Genomic DNA, 19,379 nt, shown 5'->3' on the forward strand with positions numbered 1-19,379 from the left:
CATCTCTGAATGTCATCCTTGAGTGTACAAAGGTGTCACACCTCTGTTATGTCTGCCGTCAGTGTAATAACTTAATTAACGGCCTTTCACATGTGGTAGGCAATATGGCATTGATTCAACCAGTGAAGAAACAAGAGAAAATGATAGGGAAATGCAAATCTGATGTACCCTACAGTGATAAATATTAAAATCATAACTCCTGTACATGACACAGTTACATCCCTGACTCTACATATCTTTGGGCTAGATGGTTTATTATTTCTGTTGTTACTTTTTCCATTATTATTATCATTATTCCTACTAGCACAATTTTAGTAACACTTTTCTATGGTAATGACCATTAGAATTCTTAATATTTTTCATAGTATACCTGTTTGTTTTAGTTCTAGATTTTATCTTAAGGATATAGTCAAGTACATAATATCACCATTTTGTTCTGAAATCAGAATACAACACATTGTATATGAGTACCTTGACTTCCCCCAGTGGTGTTGGGTTATTGAACTTGCTGTAATCTGGAAAGAAGTTGTGAATCCAGTACACATGAATTAGAGATTTGACGATAGCTTTACCTAGCCTGGTAAGCTAGGTATTTTGCTAAATAAACACATTATTTTTAAAAAGGAAATAGTAAATTTGTGGTATCTCCATTCCCTTGGTTAATTTCATTCTCAGGAATTCTAGTAGTTGATTTTCATAAAGACAACTACATCATGATTTTCGTTTTGTTAATCAAAATGTGATTAAACCAAAGTGAAATAAATAGTGGAAATGGATCTTGCAAAAGCTCTTAACATAGCATTTAACAAATTGTTCTGTTTCTTTGGGATTTCAAAAGCTTTATATCACATTGCATCTGGTTGGTTTATAATAACAGCCATAAACACCACTTAATCATTTGTTTTTCTGGGATTTGGACAAGTCTTTAAACTTCCCAGACTTAGTTCGGATATCTACCTTCTTTACTGTAATCCTCAAACAACTTGCTTGTCTAGTGTTCCCAGCAGAATCACCTTAACCTTTGTCATGGGAAGGGCAAGATAGGTGGGTAGAGACTACTGTTGGTACTATCTCTAACATCCCCTGATTATGGGACTAATGTGCACCTTTAAGTGGAACCAAGTCCTACGTATTGCGGGAATGCTGATGGACTAGAATTTAAGCAGAAAACGTTTTAAACTTGAATAGTATCAGTTAGGATTCTTGGTTACATGGAACCAAAACACAATTCAGGAGAAAGGGGAATTTATTGGACGGGACTGGCATCCACATGGTAAAAACAGAACTGCCTTGAGCTCTGGCATTTGACATGTTCCAGAGTTAGTCTCTGGAGAGATACTGGCCTGGCATTCTCTTCATTTCTAGTCTAAAATGCCAGGGAGGAATTCCCCACGTTAAGAACAGGCGTATATGGCAAAGAGGGAGTTGGGTAGTAGGAGATGATATTTCCCAGCATTACTATGAGAATGGGAAGGCGGGTGGTCTTGAAGAGGGGCAGTTCCTAGAAAAGTGAGTCTGGCCAGACAAAACATCTGTGACATACTGGTGTGGCCACCAGCACCCAAAGATACTCTGTGTTTCAGGGTGGAATTCGCCTTTTATGCACAGGTACAGCATTCTTCTTGATGGCCATTCTGATTTGTGCTCAGCTGATTCTTATATGTGCAATTTTCAAAGTGCCCCAGCTAACATAATCTATTCATCTAACTTCCAACCGTGAATTTATTTGCAGCTTCTCTATCCCCAGTGGGAGAAAATGCAGGGCCATCGAGCTGCTACCTCTAGTGGTGGTGTCATGGGGCCACTGTCCCACGCATCCTGCCTCCCTGGTAGTATCTTTTCTCCTCTTGTTTGGCCTCAGCGAGGTCTGAATGTGGCTCCTCGAGATCCCACAATTGTGTTTTAAAGTGTGGCATGTATATCTTTTGTTATACACAGTTATTTTAGATGGTACTTGTTATTAAATCAGGCAACAAGAAGCTGACTGCCTTCAAGCCTCTGATTAGGTCAATTAGAAAGACTAGTTGAACACAAATTAATTTTTAAGTTTTAAACATTTAATATGTTGTATTGAGGTAAATTACAAAACATCACATTCACCTGTTTTAAATGTACAGTTTCATGAATGTTAGTATATTTTTAGAGTTGTACAATCATCTCATATCTAATTTTAGAACATTTCCATCACTCGGTGAAGAATGTCATGCCATTTATAGTCACTCTAAATTTCCAACTCCTTCTAGCCCTGGTAATCACTAATCTACCTTTCGTTCCCCTAAATTTGGACATTTTTCTGGACATTTTGTATAAATGGGATCATATAATATGTGGTCTTTTGTGACCACCTTCTCTCAGCTAACATAATGTTTGAGGTAGCATGTGTCAGTCATGCATTCATTTTTATGGCTGAATAATATTTCATTGTATGGATATACCACATTTACCACGTGTGCATTTATTCATGCTCATGTTAACATTTGAATTGTTTCTACTTTTTTGCTATTATGAAAAATGTTGCTGCGAACAATCATGTACAAATTTTGTGTGCATGTATGTTTTCATCTCTCTAGGATATGTACCTAGGAGTGGAATTTCTGTGTCATATGATAGCTCTGTTTAATAATTTGAGGAACTCAACAACTGTTTTCCAAGGTAACTGCAAGATATCCACATCCTCACACTTATTACCTGTCTTTTTGATTATAGACATCCTAGTGGGTGTGAGATTGTGTCATTGTGGTTTTCCTAATGACTAATGATGTTATAATAAATATCTTTTCACATGTTTATTGGCCTTTTATATATCTTCTTTGGAGAAATGTCTCTTCAAATTCTTTGCCTAAATTTTAGTTGGATTATTTGTCTTTTTCTTTATGTATTCTGAATAAAAGTTTCTTATCAAACACATAATTTGCAAATATTTTCTCTCATTCTGTGGGTTGTCTTTTCACAATTTTACTGTGTGCAGAAGTTTATGTCCAGTTTATCATGTTTTTCTTTTATCTCTTGTGCCCAAGTGATTGGCTAATTGAATATCACAAATATTTATTAATATTTTCTTAGTGCTTACATCTAGGTCTGTCATCCACATTGAGTTATTTTTGTATAATGTAAGATAGGGGTTCAAATTCATCTTTTTCCGTGTGGATATCTAATTACCCCAGCGCTAGTTGTTGAAGAGATGATTTCTCACATCCCATTGAATCTTTTGGGGGTCTTTGTCAAAAACTAGTCAACCATAAATGTGGTCTTATTTTTGTGCTTTTAACTTTATTCAGTTGATCTATATGTCTGGCCTGATATCAGTGTTACACTATTTTGATGGCTGCAGCTTTGTAGTAAGTTTGAAATTAAAAATTGATTCTATCAACTTTGTTCCCCTTTTCAAGATTGTTTGACATTCTGGGCCCTTAACATTTTCATATGAATTTTAGGACCTATTTCTTAATTTCTGAAAAATAAAAGGCAACTCTGATTTTAATAGAAATTTTGTTGAATCTTTAGGCCAATTCAGGTATTATTGCCATCTTAGCAATTTTCAGTCTTCTGATGCATCTGCATGAAATGTCTTTTCATTTTATTAGGTCTTCTTTATTTCTTTTAGCAACGTTTTATATCTTTCAGCTTACAAGCCTTGCATTTGTTTTATTTATTCTTACTTGGTTTTTCTTGATGATATTGTGAATGGCATTATTTTCTTATTTATGGCATTGCTTTTTGTTAGTGTGCAGAAATACAATTGACTTCTGTGTGTTCATCTTGTATTCTATAACTTTCCTGAACTCATTTATTAATTTTAGTTGTTTTTAATAAATTATCTGGAGTTTTCTATGTACAAGATTATATTATCTGGGAATAAAGACAATTTTACTTCTTCCTTTCCAATATGGGTGCCTTTTAGTTCTTTTTCTTGACTAATTTCTCTGACTGGAATCTCTAATACAATCTGGAATAAAAGTAATGACAGCAGACATTCTTGTTTCTAACTGATCTTAGGAATGAAGTGTTTAGTCTTTCTCTAGTAAGTATCACATTAACTTTGGTTTTACATATATCATTTTTTTTCCGTTGAAGAAATTCCCTTCTGTTCCTAGTTTGTTGAAGGTTTTTTGTCATGACCAAATGTTGGATTTTTTCAAAAATTTTCTTGCATCTTTTGTTGATGATCATGTAGTTTTTTGTCCTTTATTATTGATATAATCTATATCATTAGATATTAATTGATGTTTGGATGTTAAACCAGCCTTGTATTCCTGGGATAAATCACACTTGGTCATGATACATAATCCTTTTTATACATTGCTGGGTGTAGTTTGCTATTGTTTTGTTAAGGATTTTTATGTCTATATTCGTAAAGGGTATTAGTCTGTAGTTTCCATTCCTTACAATATCTTTGTCTGGCATTGGATCAGGGCAATAATAATCTTGTAGAATGAGTTGGTAAGTGTTCCCACCTCCTCTATTTTCTAGAAGAGTGTGTGAAGGATCTATGTCATTTCTTTTTGTTTTTCTACATCAACTTGGTCTCCATGATGTCAATGCTTTGTTATTTGCTGTGTAGTTCATAGTATTCTTTTATAATCTTTTTTTCTTAATCCCATGACCAATTAAATAATCCTTCTAATTTGTGTAAAGTCAGTAGTGATGTCACCTCTTCCATTCCTAACTTTATAAATTTGAAACATCTCTTTTTTTCTCATTTAGTCTAGCTGACAGTTTGTCAACTTTGTTGACCTTTTCAAAGAACCAATGGTTTTTGGTTAATTTCTTTTCATTGTTTTTCTCTTGTATTTATTTATCCTCTAATTGTTATTTTCTTCCTCCTGTTTGCTTTGGTTTTGCTTTGCTCCTCTTTTTCTAGTTTGCTAAGGAAAAGGGTTAGCATATTTATTTGAGATTTTTTTAATGTAGGCATTTATAGTTATAAATTTTCCTCTAAGCACTTCTCTAGCTACATCTTACAGGTTTTGATATCTTGTTTTTAACTAACCTCAAAATGTTTTCTAATTTGTGTTCTAAGCCATTATTTATTTAGTTAGCATATTGTTTAATTTCCACGTTTGTGCAATTCTCAAACTTTGACTTTTGATCATTTCTAATTTAATTCCATTATAATCTGAAACACACTTTGTGTGATTTTCACTATTTTGCATTTATTGAGGCTTGTTTTATGGCTTAGTATATGGTCTGTCCTGGGGAGTGTTCCATGTGAGCCTGATGCCACTAAGTTTTTAACACCTTTTTCTTTTTTTTTTTTTTTGAGACAGAGTCTTGCTCTGTTGCCAGGCTGGAGTGCAGTGGCGCAATCTCTGCTCACTGCAACCTCCGCCTCCTGGGTTCAAGCGATTCTCCATCCTCAGCCTCCGGAGTAGCTGGGACCACAGGCGCGTGCCATCATGCCCAGCTAATTTTTGCATTTTTAGTAGAGACGGGGTTTCACCATGTTGACCAGGATGGTCTCGATCTCTTGACCTCGTGATCCACCCGCCTCGGCCTCCCAAAGTGCTGGGATTACAGGTGTGAGCCACTGCACCCGGCCTTAACACCTATTTTTATACTTGCTATTCTCCCTTAGAGAGAGAGAAAGTATCAGGTTGAGGGCCTTCTGCAGACAACTGTATCTAACTAGAGTTTAATTATATTTTGTCTTTATCATATTTATTTTTTAGGATTACATTCTTTTTATGATAATTGACACTAGTGTTGCATTTATGACAGTGATATAAAATTTCTTTTAAAATGCTAAAAAGAAGTTGATTTATGCACATGACATGATTATCTACATAGAAAATCCTAAAGAATATACCAAAAAAAGTTCTAAAAATACTAACTGGATTCAGCAAAGTTGTGGGATACAAGAACAACATGGAAAAATCAATCACATTTCTATATATTACTACTAACAATAAATATGCAGAAATTGAAATTTAAAACACAGTATCCTTTACAATTGCTCCAAAGAAAATGAAATACTTAGGCATGTATTTAACAAAACAAATATAGGAGCTGTATGCTGAAAAGTACAAAATGTTGATGAAAGAAGTCAAGTAAAACTTGAATAAATGGAGAGACATATTATGTTCATGAATTGAAAGTCTCAACATAGCAAAGATGTTCATTCTCTTCAGATCGAGTTATAGGTTTAAATGAAATTTCTGTCAAAATTTTAGCAAGGTTTTTTGTAAACATAAATAAGCATATTCTAAAATGTAAATAGAAAATCACAGACACTGAATAGCTAAAATGATATTGACAAAGAAGGATGTAGTGATACGAATCACTGTGTTCTATATGAAGGTTTACTATATAACTACAGTAATCGTGAAAATATGGCATTGGCAGTGAGATGGATGCATAGATCAATGGAACAGAGAAGATAACCCAGAAATAAATCCACACAAATGTGCTCAGTTGACTTTGTTTGTTTGTTTGTTTGTTTGGAGATGAAGTCTCACCATTTTGCCAGGCTCGAGTGCAGTGGCACGATCTTAGCTCACTGCAACCTCCGCCTCCCAGGTTAAGCAATTCTCCTGCCTCAGCCTCCCGAGTAGCTGGGACTACAGATGACCACCACCACACCCGGCTAATTTTTTGTATTTTAGTAGAGATAGGGTTTCACCATGTTGGCCAGGATGGACTTGATCTCCTGACCTTGTGATCTGCCCACCTCAGCCTCCCAAAGTGCTGGGATTACAGGCCTGAGCCATTGCACCCTGCCTATGCTCAATTGATTTTTGGACTAAGATGCAAAAATAGTTCAACGGAAGAAGCAATTCAACTGACGACCTTTTCAACAAGTAGTGTAGACACCAACAGGCAAAACGAAAACAAAAACAAACCTCAACCTTATATAAAATTAATCTAAAATGAATCACAGGCTTTAATGTAAAATGTTAACCCATAATACTTATAGAAAAACTTCTACAAGAAAATAAATTTAAAGATCTGCAGTTAGGCAAAGAGTTCTTAAACTTATCATTAAAAGCACAATTTATATAAGAAAATACTGATAAATTGGACACCCTTAACATTAAAAATATTTGCTCTGTGAAATATTGATATGTGAAGAGGATGAAAGACAAGCTACAGACTAGGAGGAAATATTTGCAAACTATCTATAAGGGATTAGTACATAGACTATATAAAGAACTCTCAAAACTTATATGAAAAACAACTTGAAAATGGGCAAAAGACATGAACAGACATTTCACTTGAGGAAGAGGGTGAGAAAGGATATGAAACGACATTCAATATCATCATCAGACCCATCAGAATGGCTAAAATAAAAATCAGCGACAACACCTAATGCTGGTGAGGATGTGGAAAAACTGAGTCATCCATACGTTGCTGGTATGAATGCAAAATGGCACAGCCACTCTGGAAAACAGTTTGGCATTTTCTTACAAAACTAAACATCCAATTACCATATGGCCTAGCAATCACATTCTCGGGCATTTATCCCAGAGAAATGAAAACTTATGTTCACACAAAACCTGCACATGAATATTCATAGACACGTTATTTGTAATAGTCCTAAAGTGGGATCAGCCCAGATGTCCTTCAGCTACGAATGTCTAAACAAACTGTGGTGCATCCATACCACGGACTACTACTCAGCACTAAAAGGAGGCAAACTGCTGATACGTGCAGCTTGAATGCATCTTCAGGGGAATTGTGCTGAGTGAAGCCAGTCCCAAAGGTTTCACAGTGCATGGTTCCATTTATATAATGTTTTAGAAATAGAGGATAGATTACTGATTGCCAGGGTCTATGGTAAGGGGAAGTAGGAGTCGGGGATAGTAGGAAGTAGAAGTAGGAGGAAAGTGGGCAACTAAGAGACCCTGTGGTGTCAGCACTGCTCTGTGTCTTGTCTGTGGTGGTGAACAGAGGAACCTACACAGGTGATAAAATTGTATAGAGCTTAACTCACATACATAAGTGCATACAAGTAAAACTGGAGAAATCTGAATAAGATAGAATACATCAGTGACAATGTCCTCCTTGTGATACTATACCATAGTTTTCCAAGATGTGACCATTTAGGGTAACTGGGAAAAGTATATGAGGAATCTCTTGGTACTGTTTCTTACAACTGCATGTAAATGAATCTACGGTTATTTCAGTAAAAGATCTGATTAACAAAAAGTTAGTTTAGATAAAAATAATGAATATTAGAACAGTGAGGTGATGGTATGTGTCATATATGTGCATTATATATATGTACATATGGCAAAAATTGCAAATGGGGATGGATGTATTTGACTAAAGTTTTATAAACACACTGGGCCAAATGATTAACCATCCCCAGCACACCTAAGGTACAAAAGAAAAATAGGGTAACTGTATTAAAAAAAAACTCCCATTTAGGAAAGAGGAAAAGGGAAGCCTGCTGCATGGGTCTCTGCCCAGATTGTCTGTCTCCTGGGAGACAGGAATAGTCGGTAAGTGATAGGGCCTGGGAACCTAGTGGGCACCAGCTTGTTGACTTGTTTCTATGGCAGGGGAATCACTTCTTGGTCAGCAATCTGGCTGCTCCAGATTCTGCCTGCTGATATAATTTTTCTGGGGAGTTAGCCAAACCTCTAAACCCCAGACCTTATTCAGAGCTTGACCTTCTTTTACTCTAATCCCAAAGTACTTTGCTCTCCTGTATTTCCCAGAAAACGGTATTTGATTTTTCACTGGGGGTTGCAGCAGGACAGTATGTAGGGGTGTGTGTGTGTGTGTGTGTGTGTGTGTGTGTGTGTGTGTGTATAGATAATTGTGGATATAGATGTGTGTGTATGTATGTGGGTGTGTGAGAGTGTATGTGTAGATGTATGTGTATATGAGCATGTGGTATGTGTAGATGTGTATGTGTGTGTAGGTATGTGTGTGTGTATGTGTGTGAGAGTGTGTATGTAGGGGTGTGTGTGTAGATATATGTGTGCATAGATGTGTGTGTGTAGATGTGTGTGTGTGTGTTGGTGGAACTGATCTCATCCAACACACTTTGGTTGTGTAAGCTTGTCGATCCTTGGAAGGAGCTCTGCCTGGCATATTTTCAGAATGTGCTGGATGGAAGTGGAATTAGCCCTCCAGCCTTGACTCTACCCACTTAAAGCATTTGAGTGCAGAATTACTTGGCAGAGATGCCTGTTCAGTGTGTTTCATCTTCCTGCATGTTCCAGAAGATGATATAAAGGTCCGCCCCGCTCCCAGAGTGGAAGGCATTCAGAGGCATCTGGTCAAGCACATTCAGGATTTTCATGTTGGATTTTTTTCTAGGTTCCTGATCTTGGTGAGAGTTTTTCCTATCTCCAGCAACCCTAAGCAAAATCTCCCTCTGCTCAAATTATTGTGAAACTGAAGTAATGTAGGTCTCTCTGAATTCAATGTGTCTCTCAACAGAAAGCAAAGTGGAATGTGAGAACACTGTCCTGGACTTGCACAGAGTAGGTGCTTAGGGGTGTCACCCTCTTTCCTTTCTGCTGCTTTTCTCGCTCCCGTGGGAGAGGAGCTCCCAGGGGCGGAGAGTGTGCAGTTCCTGATGGGGCAGGACATTCTCTTCTCCCCACCATCTGCTGATGCTGGAGTTAGGCTTGCAAAGTTGGAGACATTTTAGGGACAGACAGAGTTGCAAGAAAATAAGAAACTCAACTGGATTGAATCCACAGGACCTGGGGTACCAGCTGGCTTGCCTGGTCAAGATGGCAGGAGAACCTAGCCTACGTGCTGAGCTGGGGCTGGCAGTGAGTTTCTGAACAAGTAGCACGTGGCATGGGGCTAATTCAAGGTCTCTGCTATTTTAGGAGGGCAGGTTGGCCTAGGGTCTAGATAGAAAAGAAAGCTTCATCTCAGAAAGTCCAGGGAGCCCAACAGGAGACTGCAAGGCCTTTTCCTGGGTCTTGCAGAAAAAGCAGGGCAGTTGAGTCTTGCAAAGAGAAAAAAAGATAAATACGTTGTAACCTTGCCTCAGTGGTTTTAAAAGTTTCATGAACTTAAGAATCCATAGGGCACTTGTTAAAAATTCCAGTTCTAGGAACCAGGTCCAGAGATTCTGATTTAATAAGAAGAGGGAGGTGAGGATATATGCATTTAAAAAAGTGATCCTTTTACAAGTTGTCCAAGGGTCATTCTTGGAAAAGCATTGCTTTTGGCAGTAGGAGTTCATGGTAGAGAAGAATGAGGAAGTCCCAGAATCTATCCTGGCAACTGTCCAGGTCTCTAACTGCAGGCTGCACTGCCTGGGCTTCTCTCTTGCCCTTCAGGCCTCCTGGAGAATGGAAATAATGACTCATCATCATTCAGGTTTCAAAAGTGGCACCAGCTATGCTAAGCACATTAACCCAGGAACAGAAAACCAAATACTGCATGCTCTCACTCATAAGGGAAAGGTAAACCTTGGGCACTCATGGACATAGAGATGGGAACAGACACTGGGGGTTTCAGAGGCGGGAAGGAGTTGGGGACCAGTTGCAAAACTTCCTCTTGTGTGCTCAGTACGTGGGTGACAGAATCAGTTGTATCCTAAACCTCAGTGTCACTCAGCATACCCATGTAACAAACCTGCACATGTACCCCCGAATTAAAATAAAAGTTGAAATTATTGGCCAGGCAGGGTGGTCACACCTATAATCCCAACACTTTGGGAGGCTGAGGTAGGCAGATCACCTGAGGTTGGGAGTTAGAGACCAGCCTGGCCAACATGGTGAAACCCCGTCTCTACCAAAAATACAAAAATTAGATGGGTGTGGTTGTGCGTGCCTGTAATCCTAGCTACTCGGGAGGCTGAGGCAGGAGAATTGCTTAACCTGGGAGGCAGAGCTTGTAGTGAGCTGAGATCACACCAGCGCATTCCAACCTGGGTGACAGAGTGAGACCGTCTCAAAAAACAAACAATAACAATAAAAAAGTTGAAAGTATTAAAAAAAAAAAAACACACACACACACACACACAACAATGACATCATTCATCATCTTTCATCTCTTCCAAAGCATTTCCAGGGGCTCTCTGTCCTGACCCCTTCATACCCCACATTCATAATCACCAGGAGAAGAAATGTGATTGGCTTCAAATTAATATGAGGCTCCCCTGTTGGCCAGCACCCTGTACCCAGCCACCTTCTGTATGGTTCAACTCCCTTATATCCAGCCTGTACTTGGTTGCCTTTGGCTTGGGTAGGGGGTTAAGGTCACCTTTGACTCTTGCCAATTTGAAACTCTTTCAGGCTTCCCTGGTCATTTTTGGACATTGTCTTTCATTTCATGGCTTCTAATGGAATTGTTTTTCAAGCTCAGGGGTCTCCTTTTGGCATTTCCTTGGAGTTCCACCTCTCACTGGTGTATTTAGGGCCACAAATGAATCAGAAGGATGAGGGAGAGAGAGATCAGGAAGTGCTGATGGGAGAAGACCCCTCAGACCTAGTTATTTTATCTTACAAGTGGTAGCAGTGGGAAGTTACCCAACAATAGTGACGACAGGGGCTGGGTTGGGAAGTGGGGAACCTTCTTCTCAGAGGTGGTGGGTAATGACGTTGAGATGACTCTGCTGTTACTGGTTGCCTCTGCCCAAGATTCCTCCTACTCTCCCATAAATACAACCCAGGAGATGCTCAGGGGCTGTTCCCATGCTCTCCCACCTCTTCTGAGAGATGGATTCCTGGTCTCTAAGATCTTATGGAAGCACTCTGGTGCCTCTCACGGAAACACTGGGAGGGGTAGGTGGGGCTGCTGCCAGGGAGTCAAGAATTCCTTTCTGGAGTAGAGGTTGTACACCAAGGAAAAGGGCATCTGGTGTTAGAAGTGAAAACAGGAAATTCGTCTTATCAGCTCTCAGTCATTTGATTAGCAAATATGTTTTGGTGCTTCTATTGTGGCAGCAAAGTGCTGTAAGAATAGAAAAGAGAAAGTCTTTTCCTTCTAGCTATTAATGTTTACTTCTATTTGGGCAGCCAAGAAAAGAGGTGGGAAAATATCTGATGAGCAATATAAGACTATATTTAATAAGGTTCCAGTTGGTCTGATGCAGTTCAGAATGGATAGAGGAGTTCAAAAAAGGGAGGGGTCAGAATCATCTGGAGTGACTAGGAAAGGCATGGGATGACATGTGTCCCAGGTGGGGCATGTGCCACAGGCAGTTACAGATGTGTTGGAGGAGGAAATTCTAGGAAGGAGGAAGAACAGGGACAAAGGCCTGGAAGTGGGAGTGAGTTTGGCACGTGCTGGCAGGGAGGGGCTGTCAAGAGTATCTTGACAGCTTGTCCTGGGGAGTAGTGGGAAAGACAGCGGGATGGTGTGGGTCTCAAAAGCATGCAGAGTGGGTGGGCTTTATGTGCTTGGCCAGGATGGCTCCTGGCTTGACTTCCCCATTGCCAGGCAGCCAGAGCACTGTTTTCATCTGAGTCTGTTGTGGCCCCAAGCTCCTCCGTAATGCAATGCCTCAGGTAATCACTACCAGTTAAAGAGAGCAAACCTATTGGCCATCCTCCAAGGAGGCTGTGGGAGCCATTCTGGAGTCTTGAGTAAGCACATGACTCATGCAATTTCCTGTGCAATCTAGAGCTGGAAACAGGGTGGGCCTGTACTTCCACAGTGTACACCCACCAAGTTAGAAACACCACCAGCCGTCTCCTCAGTTGTTTTACATTTTTGGATAAAGTTGTGGTTTTTAGCAGATTAAAAATATATTTGGAAATAAATACTTTTTACTGAGAATAATAAATTAAATTGTTTTCATCTTTTACATGTGACTCTAAAATTCATTCCAGTCTTGATAGTGAGCCACAAATGGGTAGGGGAGTTTCTTAGAAATTACACAAACTAAATAACAGAATTTGAAATGCTGGCCCATAAAAATCCAATTTATTCCAAATACTAAAAGCACTAAAGCCAGTGACCATCAAAAGACCTAAAAAAAGTCATGGCAAGTGTTAAATGCACTCAGCGTTTTCCTTATGTGAGATAACAAAGAAGAATAGAGTCAGTGCTGTTAAAATGTGTGTTCTCTGAGATGTGCCTGTCTGTTTTCTGTGACTGAAGCCGTGCGGGTGGCCCTGCCCATTCACCCACTGCTATCACAGGAGGAGGGAAGGAGCTGAAGACTGAGCTGCCCGGAGAGCCCAGCAAAGGCATCTGGAACCTCCCTTTCTTTCTTAATTAAAAAATTCTCAAAGAAGAATATATAAAACATGGAAATTGTAACGAATATTGTGGTAATAAAATGAACAGCCATGTAACTGTGCCACAGAGCCTCCTTCCCCAATCGTATCCCCTTCTCTCCATCCAGAAGTAACCACTCTTCCGACTTTGGTGATAATTACTTGTTTTTGTTGTGCTTTACACCTATGTCTATGTTTTCCAAGCAATGGATTTGCCTGTTTTTGAACTTTGTAAACGGAATGAGCCTGTATGTGTCCTGTGAAGATGTGTCTTTCACTCAGCATGCTTGTTAGAGTCACCAGATAGGGGCTAGCTGTGGTTTCTACATATTCATTGCTGCCTACTGATGTTTTATGAGTGGAACACAGTTTATCTACTCATTCTATTGATGGATGCTTGAGTTATTTCTGGCGTGGTATTATTATGAACATTGCTACCTAAACGTTGTTGTACAATTTGTTGCTCTGTGTAAGCATTTCTCTGGACTGAGGTAGGTAAGAATTGAATTGCTGAGTTACAGAGTGTGCACACCCTCAGTCTTACTAGGTAATGCCAGAGTCTTTCAAGGTGGCATGGAACATGCCAGTCGTGCGTGAGACTTCCTGCAGCGCTGCATCCTTGCCACACTTCAGAATTGTGATCCTTCAGGGCATATAGTGACATCTGACAGTAATTTCAATGTACATTTCCCTAATTAACTGTAAAGTTGTCATCTTTTTATATATTTATTGGCCATTTAAGTTTCCCCTTCTGTGAAGTGCCTGTTCAAATCTTTGCCATTTTTCTATTGGGTTTATTGTAATCTTGTTTATTTTTAGGATTTTAAAAAATATATACTTGATGCTATTCTTTTGTCATCTCTATGTGTTGAAACGACCATCTTCAAATTTAGGTCTTATCTTTCCATTTCCTTTACGCTGTCTTTTGCATTTTTAAAAATTTATTATTATAATTATTGTTATTATTTTGGAGATAGGGTCTTACTCTGTTGCCCAGCTGGAATGCATAGCTCACTGCAGCCTTGAACTCCTGGGCTCAAGTGATCCTTCTGCCTCAGCCTCCTCAGTAGCTAGGACTATAGACGTGTACCACCATACCCAGCTACTTTAAAAAAAAAAAAAAAAGTATGTGTTTGTAGAGATGGGGGTGTTGCTATGTTGCCAAGGCTGGTCTCAAACTTCTGGCCTCAAGGGATCCTCCCACCTCGACCTCCTAAAACTCTGGGATTATAGGCATGAACCACTGCACTCAGTTCTTTTTTTCATTTTTAAAGAGACAGGGTCTTGCTATGTTGCTCAAGATGGCTATTCACAGGTGTAATTCCACCACTGATCAGCACTGGAGTTTTGACCCTCTGTATTTCCTACCTGGGCCAGTTCACCCCTCCTTAGGTAACCTGAGTGTCCATCACTCCTGGGAGGTAACTATATTGCCATGAAATTTAGTACAGATGCCAGATTGACATGGTGCACTACAGCCCAGAACTCTGGGGCTCAAGTGATTCTCCTGCCTCAGTCTCCCAAGTAGCTAGGACTACAGGTGCATGCCACCACACCTGGCTGTGTTGTCTTTTCATCATCAGAAGTCCTTAATTTTTATGTAACATGATTTATCAATTTTTTTCTTTCTGGTTTATTTGGGGGAAAGAGCCCCCCTCAAAATTAGATTTATAATTTTAAGAAATCTTATTTTTTAAATCGTTCCATACTTCCAAGATCAGAAAGGTATTCCCCTAATATTAGCTTACTCCCTTAGTATTAACTATCTTTCATAAGCTTTAAGTTTTGATTTTCCTATCTGTCTTGAAATCACTTGAAATGGATTTTTATGTATATGCTGCATAATTTTTCCCATGTAGACACCCAGCTGTCTCGGCGTTATTGGTTGTAAAGTCCACTTTTCCCTACTGACCTGCAGCATTATCTCTGTCATACGTCATGTGTCATGTGCACAGTGTGTTTCTCGGGCTGTCTCCTCTGTTCCACCTGCTGACTTAGCCATTCTTAAACCAATAGTGCACTAACTTCATTATTATACCTTTATCATCAGTCTTGATAAACAGTCTGGACTTACGCTGTGGGATCTTTAATCAATACTTGTGGGCCCCAGAAAAGATTTTATGAGCACACTGAAGTGTGGGTGTGGACGTGTTATGATCTGGGGGAGACTGGGCATATGTAGTACTTTGGGTTATGATGTTATCTATTTTGTTGCTCAAATGATTCCAGCTTTGGCCACTGGGGTCTCTTTCTGTTGGCTCCTGTGTCCCTTTGACAGTTGCCTATCGTTTTGGTTTTTGAGCAGTTCCTTACTTTCTGACACATCAAGCTGTTTCAGACTTACCTTGTATATTTTTGGCTCCAACCCTATAGTCAGCCTAACTTCTTTTCCCAAATTAGGACTCCACAGGAATCACAGTCCTTTCTTCAAGGAGCTCAGCCTAGCAGTAGACAGCCTCTTTGTAGGCAGGACCAGGCTTCCCTGCAGCAGAAGGGTACTTGAAATCAGGGTAATGAGCCTCAGTAGGGACAGGCCACCACGCTGTCCTGAGAGAATCGGGTGTGGATGCGGGGCTGTGGCATGGCCCTGCTTTCACCCTCTAACTGTGCTGTAGGGCCAGGTGGAGCCTGCAGTGGCCTGAGCCAGGGCTGCCGTGAGCTCTTTCCACTCCCCAAGGCATTGCATAAGTAATGCCACTTTCTATTTGCACAGCAAAATCAGGAACACAGTTTTCTAGAACACGGGGTGCCTCTCCTCCCTGCAGCCCAGCAGTTGGTCTATCCTGGGTGGTGGGCCCTTGTTTGTGTTAGAGACGGAACACTCTGCAGTGTTCCAAGTGGTCAGTTGTGGCCCACAGGCCACTGGCAAGTGGAGGCAGAGCTGTGGAGCCCTTGGAAGCCACAGAGGGTCTGCTGTCCGCCACGAAATGCCTACTCAGCTGCTAGTGGCTCCCTGTGGGTGGCAGTGTTAGTGATATACAGAATCCTGAGACTAGGGCCAGTGACTCTATGGATACGCTGAGTGATCTGGGCATGCACTGCTGTGGTGGCCTTTGTGGTCAGGAGGCGACATGCGGTGAGAAGAAGGGAAGAGCTGGCCCAAAGGGATTCAGCCCAGGGTGAAGTCCATGGAAAGGCATGGCCAGGATGCAGCCAGCATCCCAGGCATGGTGGTCTCACGTTGCCCATGCCAGAGGCCACTCTTTGATTGCTCCAAACCCTCTGCTGGAGGGTTCAAAAGGAAATGAGCAGGTCTTCCCCCAAATGAGCTTCTGAAAAAAAGCATGAAAAAACAACCTCCTGAACGTCCCCGAATGACTGATGCAAAGCACACCCTGCACGCTTTACAGCACGAAGATCTTCAGGGGCAAACTGGACAATCTGAATGACAGCATGAACCATCAGCAGCCTGCAGAGCTGCCTGGCCAAGAAATTGCCACATGGAAGCAATGCTTGCAGGCAAAGAAGGAGAAGAAGAAAAGGCTGGAGCAGGCAAAGGCAGGAGTGGAACAGGCTGCAAATATTGGAGTGAAGCACAGACCTTCCTAGTCCACACTCCTCCGAGCATCTGCTCAAGGGCAGTAGGGACCACGTGGAGGACAGGAACTTGGCAATGATGGGGAAAGGGGAAGCAGGACATGGCGGTCCCCCAGCATTCCTACCAGAAGTCCCTCTGAAGATTGGATGATGATGGTGACTTAGGTGTGTCTTTCAAATATGAGACTGGAGAAGCAGACATACAGTCCTGGAAAGAAATCCACAGGTGTAAAGAACTCACAGCAGAAGTCCAAAGTCTACCAGTGGGCAGTCCTCTGCAGGGCACAAGGGCACAACTGGAGAGGGATCTCCCAAAGCTATAACCAGGGTTTCCTGCTGCTTGCACTGCACTGAGAACCCATGATGGTGTCTCATGGGAGTCCACGGAGGAGGACGCCTACTGCCTGGACCTCGACCAGAGACTTTGAAAGGTGTATAAAAATGTGAACTGCACATGTCAGACTTGTGACCACTACAAAAAGATGGCCTAAGACCTGGCCCAGGAATCAAAAAAAGACACTTCCAGTTTTCATAGGGAGATCTTCTTCCATGAGAAAATGACCCAGGAAAGCCGGGTGGCCGCTGTGTCCACTGAGAGAGTGTTCCAGGCACTTTGGGAAGAAAATGACCACAGAAGGCAGAGGCCGGCTGATTTCAAGGCCAAGTTCCTTTTAGGGTGGTGCTTTGGCTCCTGAAGTGCCGCCCGCAGGCCACAGGGGCCCGGAAGTGCTGGGGAGACCATGGGCTGTCAGGGTCCCCAGAAGGGAGGCAGGTCACGATGTGAGGGCTTGGGTCCAGAGCACCTGCCAGTTCAATTCTGTTTTCCCTGTAACCAGGTCCTGAACACCCAGAGCCTCAGCAGAACATCAGCAAGTGCTGCTCCCTTTAAGGCACTTTTGATTGTTCTCTTGCTAGTTGAGTTTATTAGCTGATGCTGAAGTTATTTGTACTGATGTTTGATAGATGGCATTAGGATTGTAAGGTACTATTTTTCAAATAAAGATTGGTTAACATAATTCTTACAAATTCATGATTTCCACATCTTTGGGCCTTCCATAAGTACATGGGATAAGTGTTACATTTTCATTTAGAGAAAGGGCCCCTCTTACCTCAACATCATTGTGTTTGATATGGATAGGAAGGTTTAAAACAAAGACTATTTCTTATCTATGAGCTCTTTTTAGAAAACAGTACAGTAAATTGACTGGAATAAACATTGGTGCCAAAAGTCATAAAGTTCTTTGTCTCTGACCCAGAATACTTGGGTCTTCTGTCGGCATCCATTGACTATATCATGATTTTGACTTATAAATAGGATAAAGTCAATCCCTTCATGCCTTTTATGAGACAGATGGAATACTGATAGAGATACGACCTTCTGGAATAGAGCCAATTAATGCAATTTAAGGGGAGTCCTTGAGATTCCGTGGTAGATATGTTGAACAAATTATATAGTCTTTTGTCCAACAAATAGTTCTCCACTATGCAGCCTTTTCTTTTTTTCTTTCTTTCTTTTTTGAGACATGGTTTCGCTCTTGTTGCCCAAGCTGGAGTGCAATCTCTGCTCACTGCAACCTCTGCCTCCCAAGTTCAAGTGATTCTCCTGCCTCAGCCTCCCTAGTAGCTTGGACTACAGGCACATGCCACCATGCCCAGATAATGTTTGTATTTTTAGTAGAGACGAAGTTTCACTATATTGGCCAGGTTGGTCTCAAACTCCTGACCTCAGGTAATCTGCCCGCCTCGGCCTACCAAAGTGCTGGGATTGCAGGTGTGAGCCACCTCTCCCAGCCTACTATGCGGCCTTTTGATAAGAGGGACAAACCTGAACAGCAGGTCATAGGATCAAAAACACCTTTCCTGTAGGCATGTTTATCCCCTCACTAATTCAGCTGTCAGTCCATCGTGACAATTAGCAATAAATGTCTTCTGGGGTTGAAGGGGAAGGTTCTTCTACCAACTTCAGGCATTGTTTACAGAGACATAAAGAAGTCTTAAAGAAATATTCAAAGTTCAAGAAGAATGAACATAAGTTCTTACTGATCCCTCTAACTCTAATCCAGAACCACAGGCCCTATTCTAATCTTCTTTGGAGGTGGGGGAAGGATGTTAAAAGTCATCAGCTACTGAATGATTAAACAGAGTGGTAAGCTTCTGTTCCTGGGGATGTTCTTAGAAGACGGAGTAATCTCTTTAGCTTTCACTTCACATACTGCCTAGAAGCTTCAGCATTTCGTAATGTAACTTCCATTAATTTTAAGAACTACAACTATCTCAGTGATTACTTTCAAATGGCACAGTTTTTACTTATAGTTGATCTGTTTCCTGTTTACTTAGGAAGTGGGTTGTAAACAAGTTAATTATCATTACTGCCAACCCTAATTGAGTGCCTACTGTGTGCATGTGCGTAGTTTATGTCGACCCTCCCGTCCCATGAAGTTTCTATCTTTTTCCTATCTATCAATAAGGAAAACGAGACACAGATTGGTCAAAGAGTTGATCCTAGGTACTGCAGCTAAGATGGTGTAGGGCCCAGCGTCAGACCTAAGTGGTCTGTCCCAGAGCCTGTGACTGTCAAGGTATCTTGCATTTGCTAAGAAGTACAAACAGGACCCATGACGGAGAGTAATTTCCAAACTGCCCCTAGAGAAAACGGCAGCTCATGTGATCCTGCCCAGAGGATTTAGAGCCAACAACTCTTTC

At 40.9% G+C, this 19,379-nt stretch overlaps 1 protein-coding gene across 1 annotated transcript in view; it reads left to right on the plus strand.

Moving 5' to 3' along the window:
* The window catches only part of RAB31 (RAB31, member RAS oncogene family), a 151,141-nt gene that overhangs the window by 106,841 nt on the left and 24,921 nt on the right, over window positions 1-19,379 (plus strand). The window lies entirely within an intron of this gene.

This window comes from Sapajus apella, unplaced genomic scaffold (assembly GCF_009761245.1).
Source record: "Sapajus apella isolate SASKATOON/1434 unplaced genomic scaffold, GSC_monkey_1.0 scaffold29, whole genome shotgun sequence".
NCBI classification, from domain to species: Eukaryota; Metazoa; Chordata; class Mammalia; order Primates; family Cebidae; genus Sapajus; species Sapajus apella.